This window comes from Callorhinus ursinus, unplaced genomic scaffold, assembly GCF_003265705.2.
Source record: "Callorhinus ursinus isolate GAN/ISIS: 27379988/994484 unplaced genomic scaffold, GSC_fseal_2.0 scaffold15, whole genome shotgun sequence".
Classification (NCBI taxonomy): Eukaryota; Metazoa; Chordata; class Mammalia; order Carnivora; family Otariidae; genus Callorhinus; species Callorhinus ursinus.
Window position 1 is genome coordinate 30,716,303 of NW_027397077.1, and position 10,725 is coordinate 30,727,027.

Below are 10,725 nucleotides of genomic sequence, written 5' to 3' on the forward strand. Positions count from 1 at the left end.
GCACAAGCTGAAGACATTCATCCTCTCTCATTTTCTACTGCTAACAGCAAATGTTTTCCCCATGCCCCTGTGCACTCCTCTCTTCTCTCTCTTGTCCTTCTTTGTGACCCTGGTGGCTGCTTCCCTGCAGCAGCCAGGATCCGTTTCTCCCCTAAACCACGCCTCTGCACTTCCTACCTTCTTCAGTGTGGTCTCTTCTCTTTCCTTAGTTGTGGAGTTTGTTCTGTCAGTCTTGAGGTCGATTTCTGGGGTATTTAGGATAACTTGATAGTTATCTAGTTGTATTCGTGAGATGAGGCAAGCCTGGGGTCCTCCTACTCTGCCACCATCTTCCTGTCTCTACAATACTCTTTATTATAAGATTCAGCCCAAACACTTAGCTTACTTTCATATAAATTAATTTTATTACGTGTTTTTTTTTTCTTTCTTAGCATCAATTATCACATTCTTTCTTTTGATATGTTCTTGTGTTTTCTACATAGCTTGCTTGATCCCCTCTACCTGGAATAATCTTGGCTTATTGAATTTCCTCTTATTCTTTAAGACAGCATTCATTTTATTTTTTAAAATTTTTTATTAACATACAATGTATTATTTGTGTCAGGGGTACAGGTCTGTGATTCATCAATCTTACAAAATTCACAGTGCTCACCATAGCACATACCTTCCCCAGTGTCCATCACCCAGCCACCCATCCCTCCCACCCCCCTCCACTCCAGCAACCCTCATTTTGTTTCCTGAGATTAAGAGTCTCTTATGGTTTGTCTCCCTCTCTGGTTTCATCTTGTTTCATTTTTCCCTCCCTTCCCCTATGATCCTCTGTCTTGTTTCTCAAATTCCTCATATCAGTGAGATCATATGATACTTGTCTTTCCCTGAATGACTTATTTAACTTAGCATAATACCCTCTAGTTCTATCCACGTCATTGCAAGTGGCAAGATTTCACTTTTTTTGATGGCTGCATAATATTCCATTGTATATATACCACATCTTCTTTATCCATTCATCTGTCGATGGACATCTTGGCTCTTTCCATAGTTTGGCTATTGTGGACATTGCCGCTATAAACATTGGGGTGCACGTACCCCTTCAGATCACTACATTTGTATCTTTGGGGTAAATAGTGCAATTGCTGGGTTGTAGGGTAGCTCTATTTTCACCTTTTTGAGGAAACTCCATACTGTTTTCCAGAGTGGCTGCACCAGGTTGCATTCCCACCAACAGTGTAGGAGGGTTCCCCTTTCTCCGCATCACCTCACCAACATCTGTCATTTCCTGACTTGTTAATTTTAGCCATTCTGACTGGTGTGAGGTGGTATCTCATTGAGGTTTTGATTTGGATTTCCTTGATGCCAAGTGATGTTGACCACTTTTTCATGTATCTGTGGGCCATTTGGATGTCTTCTTTGCAGAAATGTCTGTTCATGTAATACAGCATTCAAATGTAAGCTTCATTATTAGAACATTTAATCTCAGAGCTGTCCAAATGGACTACCTTAGGAGGTGATTAGTTTGCCATTCCTGTATGTTTTTTTTTTTTTAATTTTACTTATTTATTTGAGAGAGAGAGAGAGAAAATGAGCATGAGCAGGGGGAGGGGCAGAGGCAGAGTGAGAAGCAGAGGCTTGATCCCAGGACCCTGAGGTCATGACCTGAGCTGAAGGCAGACGTTTAACTGACTGAGCCACTCAAGCACACCCCTCCCCATTCCTGTATGATTTTAAGTGAAATTTTGTCAAAAATGTAGTGCGGTTATCCAGGGGAGACTGGATGAGTAATGTATTAGATATCAAGATTTCCCAGTGACTTCTTGTTTGTGGTTCTATAAACTCCTTTGTAATTAATTCAGCTAGTATTGATCATATTATGAAATGCCTGTGATATACAAAGTTTTAGCTAGGATTTTAGAATGAATCACATACATTTTTTTTTTATTTTTTTATTTAAATTCAATTAGCCAAAGTATAGTATTTCATTAGTTTTGGATATAATGTTCAATGATTCATTAGTTGAATATAATACCCAGTGCTCATCATATCATATGCCCTCTCTAATTCCTGTCACTCAGTTACCTCATCCCCCCACTCACCTCTCTTTCTGCAACCCTCAGTTTGTTTCCCAGAGTCAAGAATCTCTATGGTTTGTCTCCCTCTCTGATTTCTTCCCATTCAGTTTTCCCTCCCTTCCCCTGTTGTCCTCTGCACTATTCCTTATGTTCCATATGATAATAGTGTTTCTCTGATTTAATCACATGCATTCACATATTCTATGGCAATTTTATACATATGTTTCTCCTCTCATCTGCTGGGTGATAGATTCTCAGAGGGAAGAGATGTAACATAATTCACTCTATATTTCAGAGTGCCAGTATTTAGAACTAAAAGTATCTAAAATAAGTCAATACATTTTTCAGTGACCTTCATGAAATGCCATTTTCCTTTCTTTAACCTAGCCACCAACCAGCATGTACTGAGTATGTGATGAACCTAGCTCCACTGACCCTAAACGTAGGCAGTATGGCATTGCATAGCTCTACTTTCAGAGTGAATATTTCTCTTGGAAAATACATATAAAAACCCACTTGATTATCTTATTTCTAGAAATCATATGTTAGAAGTTTCAGTGTTGATGAATAAGAAGTAATGTACATTTTCTTTGGGTTAATTATGCAGGTGAGCTGGAAATGGCTACGTTCACATTATGGGAATTTTTACAGAATTTTTGCAGTCCTTATGCATGGTCATTATCTGATAGATATCCCCCACTCCAAGGGCTAGATCCTGTGGATGTGTTTGCATTATGTGTTCCTATCCATCCCAGTTTTTACTGATTGGGCCTGGGGTATATATTTGCAGAACAGAGAGGAAAATATCTAATTTTTCTGCTATCATATATATGTTGAGTGCAAAAAAAAAGAGTTTTTAGCCATACAGAGAAAAGTATACTATAAAATCTAATAGGTTATTAATGAGTAGAAACTCACTTTTAACAGTTCCTTTTTGTTTTTTAAAGATTTTATTTATTTATTTATTTGAGAGAGAGAGAGCACATGAGAGGGGGGAGGGTTAGAGGGAGAAGCAGACTCCCTGCTGAGCAGGGAGCCTGATGCAGGACTCAATCCAGGGACTCCAGGATCATGACCTGAGCTGAAGGCAGTCGCTTAACCAACTGAGCCACCCAGGCGCCCTTAACAGTTCCTCTTTTGCCCTTTGAAATAGACTATATTTTCTCAATTCATATATGGATTTAAATTTTCTTTCTCACCCTATCTAACGTGCATTCACCCACTACCACCTTGCCACAATCTCATCCTGTTTCTCAGTTCATTATTAAGATTAAGCATTGCAGTGATAAATTAAATATCCTACTTTAATAATGAGAAAATATATTGTAAATTTTTCTCATATCAGGTCCGCTTATTCCTAATTTTATTCACAAAGCTAGTGCATTTTTTATGATTCCTCCTTCCATCACCATCACTATCCCACATACAAGGGGGAAGAAAGGCAACCCTAAAAGTATTAACTAAGCCAAACTCCAACCCATTCTGGATCTGTCTCAACAGCATTTTTTTGTTTGTTTGTTTGTTTGTTTGTTTGTTTGTTAAGGTAAGAAATAGGCTAGAATCTTGAAAGTCAAAGTTTGGTTCGTTGACAATTAACACTGGTACCTATTGGGGGTTTGTTAGTAGCATAACATATCTCAGACCTAATAAATCACAATCCACTTCTTACCAAGTTCCTTAAGTGCTTTATATGCAAGTTTTGGTCATATGGAACATGGACATTATTGTAGCAAGGATGGCTGCATATCTACCAATATCTTTTTCTTTAGTAGTAGAATTTCTTAGTTTTAGCTGGTTACCGAGTTAATAAGAGAATACATTTCTCAGCTTTCCTTGCACCATAGTATCGCTATGGGACAAAGTTCTGGCCAACGGAATGTGCTTAGAATGTTGTCTGCGATTTCTAGGTTATGCCTAGAAAGTGAGTGCAAGTGAACCCTGGTCCTTTTTCACATGCCTCTTCCTGGCAGATGGTGATAATTTGAGCATCTAAATTGGAACCAAAAAAGGAAGCCATATATTGGGGATGAGTAAAACAACTTTGAACTGCTAAACTATGAACTGCTCTGTGAGGAAAAAAAAAAGATAAGAACTTTTTAAAGCTACCTCTGTTGTCTTTTTATTATAACTGCAGTTGTATGCCTAATATCCAAAAGTTGACTGCATTTTCACGATTTTATTTATTTATTTATTATTATTTTTTAAGTGTTTTATTTATTTTTCAAATTTACATTGAGTAATTAGGACAGATAATGTAGTAACCAACCTTTAACCTTTCCTTGGTCATGGATACATTTTTTTAATTAACATATGATATATTATTTGTTTCAGGGGTACAGGTCTGTGATTCATCAATGTTACACAATTCACAGCGTTCATGATTTTATTTAAACCATATGTGTAACAACACAAAATAAGATATAGTCAATTGTATTTATAAACTCCCATCATGACTTTTTTGATAGCTGAATCATCTCAATGTAGCCCAATGATTAATTCAAGTTAATGACCATTTTTATCTCTTTGACAACTTCCAAATTCACACTGTTTAGTAGCTTTTGAATTAAGGATATGTCACTCTTTCTAGCAGGTAAAACAAAATATTACCAGAAAAGAAAGTCATAAAATAAGCCCTAGAGCTTACAGCATAATTAAACAATTATTTATCTTTCTGATTTTGAATGTTAATTTTGGTTTTATATCTTAAATCCCACATAATTGCATTTTTTTCTGATTATACAGTTTTATACTTGGCAAAACAAACAGTATTTAACTTAGGGACTTATCTTTCTACAACAGGATCCCCTAGAGTTTTAAGACAAAGCCCTAGCACGTTACTCTGCATAGAGAATACTTTTATTTACAGACTCTTTCCCAACTTCCAGTTTTGGTTTGAGCAGATACTGTTTTTAACACTATTTTTTAGAATAGTTTTAGATTTACAGAAAAATTACAAGGATAATACAGAGAGTTTCCATATATCTCACACCCAGTTTTCCATATTATTTTTTTGCATTAGGCTGGTATATTTGATAATTAATGATTCACTATTGATACATTATTATTAACTATTATTCCATAGTTTATTCAGCTATCTTCATTTTTACTTAACGCCCTTTTTCTGTTCCAGGATCTCAATTAGTTTTATTTAGTTTAGTTGAGTGGTTTCTGTGTATTATTTAAATGATATTAAACTCACTATATTCTAAGGATGCACATATTATTATTAATCTACCACTGGGGCTTGGAGAACTAAATAATTTTCCCAAGTTTTCAAGTTTATTAAGTAATGAGTCAGGAAATTTAGTCCATCTTCATTCAAGTAAGATTTTCTGATAACTATAAGATTGATATTATGTATTCAAATGTTATGTTAAGTATCAAACAGTTTATTCAGTGAATCTTAGAACACCTATCATCTGAAAATTTCAGCTGTGAAGGATTTTTATTTCAGGTTTTATATAATAACAGCTGTATGGTTCAGTTGATCATCCCACACCATTCAAAGTTCAAATGCTGAGCCACTCACGTAACATTGGTCATCTGAGAATATATCAAGATTTGGATATAGAAAATTCCAAATATTTTGGCCGAGTAAAGGTCTCTATTGAAAAAAAAAAGAGTTTGTCTCCTCAGTGTATCCTCTAAGAGGATTTTTAGCAATTCATAATTGAGGATGATAAAAGGTAGGTAAGGTTTTCTTGTTTTGTTTTTCCCTGTTGTTTTTGTTGTTGATGGAATGTGAACAGAATTTTATACATGATTAAAAGCTTTCCATTTGTGATCTGTTGGAATATACATGTTTCATATTTTCATTGTGCTAATTTACTAGGATATAATTGCAAATCAAAATTCACAAGCAACTGGAAAATTTTACAATGATATGGCAGGCATAGCATCCTGGAAGCCCTTTTGTCTATATGGTTTTAACAGCCATAAAATTTTTGCCATGAATTAAATGTACTTATAACTGGCAGTTGAAGAATTAACAAGACACCAGTCATTTGTACAAGTTTCTAAACACAGTGACACTAATTAAAAATACCCTTGCCTCAGAGACAGCAAACAAGAGGACTTGTAAGATTCCACTTTAATGGAAACTGTAATGATGCATTTGATAGGTGTTGCATATAGAAAATGAATTAAGGGCCATTCTGCCATCATTTCATTTTTTATAAGAATAGTTCCCTTTGGCTAAATTTCATGTTAACAGTGGTTCTCATTTACTTCAGTCTTGCAATTTCCATTGCTCTAAAATAAAACTGAGATAAATTCATTGGATTGCCTACTTTGACATACATATTTTAAGCCCAAAAATTCTGAAGAGATTTAAATGGCTTTAGATAACTTGTTTTCAGCTATGTTATGACCACATTCTTTTATTGTTTAAAAAGATCACTGTTAGATAGCAGGTTAAAAGTCAAGGTATTTAACATGTATCTTTTCAACTGAGTTGACCGATATGGCTCTCAACAGTGGTTTGTCGAGTTTTTTTTAAGCTTAAGACCTAATATTTCTCTAATATGACTGTTAAAAAGAGAAATCAATGGCATCTGTAATGTATAACACAATCACCATTAAATACAAAATAAGATAGCTGTTTCCCTTGATATGATACCAACATTTAGTTCGTGAAGTGTATGACTTTTGTGTTGCAAATTCTCTCACATTGTTTTTCTTTGCTGTTGAAACCATCATTTGAGATTGAGTTAGCTTCAGTTTGGTTTTATATATACTATGTCAGGCATGTTATCCTTTTGGTGAACTTATGTTTCTAAAGATTATGATACCATAGCTGTCAGATTTCACATTCAAAATCTGATCCCAAACAACCAAATTTAAAGAGTTGAGGCTGTGATTATAAAATATTAATGACTGAATTTGACTTCTAAATTTCACCCTTAGTAAAACAAATGAAAAGTGAAAATTTTATATACCTAATTGTTTAAAAAACAGGTATCAATTAAATAGCCATGCATATCTAATCAATAAAATACCATGTAGCCATGAAGAGTTTGCTATAATAGAATAATATGGAATCACATAGAAAAATATTCGTAGAAAAATATAGAATCACATGGAAAATGTTCATAAGGTATTTTAGGTGAGAATGGAGTCTGTTAAAATTTAAGATCCTAATTTAAAAAAATATTGAAAATATGAGTAGATATATAAACAAGCAGATAGGTGAAAAGGTGGAGCAAGGGAGGAAGAGAAAGAAAAAAGAGTTGAAGGAAACAGAAATGATAACAATGATATAATCCTTGATTTATTACTTTGTGTTTTTTGTAGTTTTTAGAAAAATTCATAATAAATCCTATTGGTAGGTATTAAGAACAAAAAATGCTCTAGATATTAAAACTGTTAGGAATTTTAAGTCATCTCATGTTCACCCCTTTTATTTGAAAGACCCTGAAGGCTAGAGGTCAATGGCAAACACAAAAGATGATATTGTGAGAAGGTAGCAGAAACCAGAAACCAGGGATTTCATCTTCTGGTTGAGGGCTGACTTGATTAGACCTCAATACCTGTCTCCTTCCCCTGCCAGTTTTTATTAGGCTTCTTGGGCTTAGATACTTTATAAGCAAAGTTGTCGTGAAATGATTTCATATAGAAGGTAAAATAATTTTCAAATTCCCTGACAGTTTGAGAAGAAATAGAGAAATGGTAAGAGACTTCCATCATTAAGGGTAGGCTACCCCGGAGCTGTATATATGCAGAACTACCTCATAATTAAGAGTTTATTAGAGTGGACTCAACAAAGGTCCATTTTGTGTGACACACAAAGATTACAGTAATGTGTTTAAATTCCATTAAATTCCATTTTGCTCAATTAAAGTGATAGGGCATTTTAAGGACTTTGCTGATTTATGAAAAGTCAAGCCTATCATATTAATAGTATGTAATATATGGGGATGATGTTATTTATTATTAATTGTGGTGCAGAAATTAGGAAGAGGTAGGCAGGAATTTTGATGAATACCCTAGTTCCTCATCTCTTATTACTTTTCTTGGATCGATAGCTGGGTAAGATAGAATAAAACAAATATTTTTATGTCAGACTGAACTGGGTACAAACTTGACTTCATCACTTGTTACATCTATGACTTGGTCAGATTACTTAAATTCTCTGATTTGAACATCAGTTGCTTTCTATTAGTTACCTTGTCCAGGTTATATTGGGCAAGTTAATTAAAATTTCAGTGCCTTAGTTTCTGTTTATATAAATCTGGTCTACTACTAGTACCTACCTCAAAGCTTATTGTGTGGATTAACGTGATAGTACACATAAAGTGCTTAGTATAGTGTCTGGTAAAAAGATAAATACTCAAATGTTATCCTTTATTATTTTACTGCACTGTTCAATATGGCAGCTGCTAGGCATTGTGGCTATTTAGAAACTAAAATAATTTTATATATATTTTATTTTAACCTGGTGTTAGACAGACAAAAGAGTTGCAAAAAATAGAAGAATAAGACAAAGAGTTTCCTTATATACCTTGTAATGCTTTCCTTAATATCAACTCACATAACCATATGATTATCAAGAACAGGAAATTAACATTGGTACAATATTATTACTAAAAGCATATATATTTTTCCCATGCAGTTTTCTTTTTTTTTTAATATATTTTTTCTATTCCAGAATTCTACCTGACATCCTACCTTGTATTTAGTTGTCACACTTATTTTGTCTCTTTTGGTATATGATAATTCCTGTTTTCCCTTACCTTCATGACCTTGACACTTTTGAAGATTACTGATCAGTTGTTATTTTTTTTTTTAATTTCTTATAGACTGTCCCTCTGGGTTGGTGTGATGTTTTCTCATGATTGAAAGGAGGTTATGTGTTTTGTTTTGTTTTTCAAGAATAGAAGAGAAATGATTTTGTGTCCTTTTCAATGCAACATATCAAAGGTTCATGATGATATGTCGTTTACTTGTTATGTTTACCTTGAGTACTTATGATGGGATCTGCAGGGTGTCTCCACTATAAAGTTATTATATTTTCCTTTGTAGTTGTTAAGTATCTTGGGAGAGATAACATGAGAAAATCAATTTTTTTTCTTCAAATATTGTTTACCAATTTTATCATCCTTTAGTGGATCATGTCTATAATATTTATTATCTCTGTGTTTTGCTAATGATTAATTTCTAACTATCTTTTTCTTTCTACATTTATTAATAGAGTTCTATTGTGAGGAAGAATTATTTATTCTCTTTATTTTAGTATGGATTCATGGGTACTTATTTTATTCTGTATATTAATATTCAGTATTATCACCATTTTGTTGCTCCAAATACTCAGCTCTGGCCATTAAGAGCTGCTTCAGCTTGGCTGCTGATATTTATTCAACAAGCTGCCATCTTTTTTTTTTTTTTGAGTATTTATTTACTTTTTGGCACCACAGCATATTTTAGGCTCATTCTGAATATTCCCTATTGCAGCACTGGAATCAACCCCTTCTCTTAGGAGCTAGGGTTTCTTTTACTGGAGCATAGTATTTAGAAAATAGGTATGGGTGTTGCATGTCTTCATGTTATTAGGGATGTATGTGTAGTAGTTCATGCATACACACATATCTCTATTTCTGAATCTGTATGTCTGTACTTGTATATAAAACCATGAGTTTATACTGATGCCTTTGATCCCAACATAACAACATAGGGTTTATTCTAGCCTTTCCTGTTTATTTAATAATGAGAAATCCAGCTCTCATTTCCAACAATCTATTTGCATATTTTTTGAAATCTAGTATACATACAGAATACTTTCAGAATTGTTAACCCATATCCCTGTGGCAAACACTTCTACTAACCAGATTGCAACATTTATGTCAAGTTCCTTTGACCCTTAGCCTTATAGCATGTGGTCACAATATTGAATGTAATACAGTTTACTTGCTAGTGTTTGTTTTCCATTAGAGTTCCTTGTCCCCTCACATTCTGGTTGGTTTTAATTATTAATTTGGGATGTGTGTAAAGGTATGTGAAACATCACTATAGTTTTAAGAGTTATGCAAGAAGATATGCTTAAAGAAGTGTGACTGTCTCACATCCTTGCTTATTTACTCTTATTCCTTCCTTCTTGGACACCCTTCTCCCCCTTTCCCACCTATTCTGTACATAAGCAATCTCTCTATACAAATGAGAAGATACTTGTGTGTTTTTTAAAATCCTCTTTTTTTTCTTACCTGAAGGACAGTATGCGATAGATGCTTTGGAGGCTTTAATTTTTTCACCTAACAATATTTCCTGAAAGTCTTTCAATATTGATTCAAAGTCATCTTCCTTATTACATTTTTTAAAGCTATATAGTACTCTATTGTGTGTATGCACCATAGTTTATTTAACCATTCTCTTGTGTATGGGTATTTAGGCATTTATAATGTTTTCAATTATAAAAAAACAATTCAAATTATTACCTTATGTATATGTACTTAGGTTTTGTAAGGGGGGGTACCCACAGGGTAGAGTCCTAGGAGGGGTATTGCTAGGTAAATGCGTATGTAATTTTTTTTTTAAATTTTTTTTATTGTTATGTTAATCACCATATATTACATCATTAGTTTTTGGTGCAGTGTTCCATGATTCATTGTTTGTTCATAACACCCAGTGCTCCATGCAGAACGTGCCCTCCTCAATACCCATCACCAGG